Below are 562 nucleotides of genomic sequence, written 5' to 3'. Positions count from 1 at the left end.
TATATATATATAGGGTTATGAAATGTTATGGTCATGTGTTCACCTCTTCAAAATAATCTGACTTAAGGAAGCAGAGCAGTAACCAGAGAGAAATTTTGAGTTTTAGATAATCTTTCTGATTTTACTTCCAAGTTATTCTTAATAACAGATCTCTGTTAATTATTGACTTTATTCCTCAGCACCATTTATAGCCAACTTTTTCTACGGAAAATTCCTCAAGATTTGCCATTAATGAGTAACTCTGGGAATAGTCTCCAAGGACAAGAAAGATTCCTAGTGCTAACCAACCCTTTCCAATCCCAAGAGACATGAATACTGTTAATACTCAGCTCCTGAGCTACATCTTTGCTAGCTATGAACATCACCTCACCAATGTAGGCAAAGGATTCTGGGATCTCTGGACTATACCACTTGCTTAATAAAAGCACTGGATAGAATACATATATCAAATGATAGAATACATAGATCAACTCATGGGTTGAAGATTATGAATGCCAGTAGGTAAGTGTGGAAGGTAGCATTTGACAAATAGAGAAACAGGCTCAGACTTCAGAGTGGAACA

The sequence above is a fragment of the Bison bison genome, unplaced genomic scaffold, assembly GCF_000754665.1.
Source record: "Bison bison bison isolate TAMUID 2011002044 unplaced genomic scaffold, Bison_UMD1.0 scf7180017863947, whole genome shotgun sequence".
Lineage (NCBI taxonomy): Eukaryota > Metazoa > Chordata > Mammalia > Artiodactyla > Bovidae > Bison > Bison bison.
Note: the sequence above shows the minus strand (reverse complement) of the source record.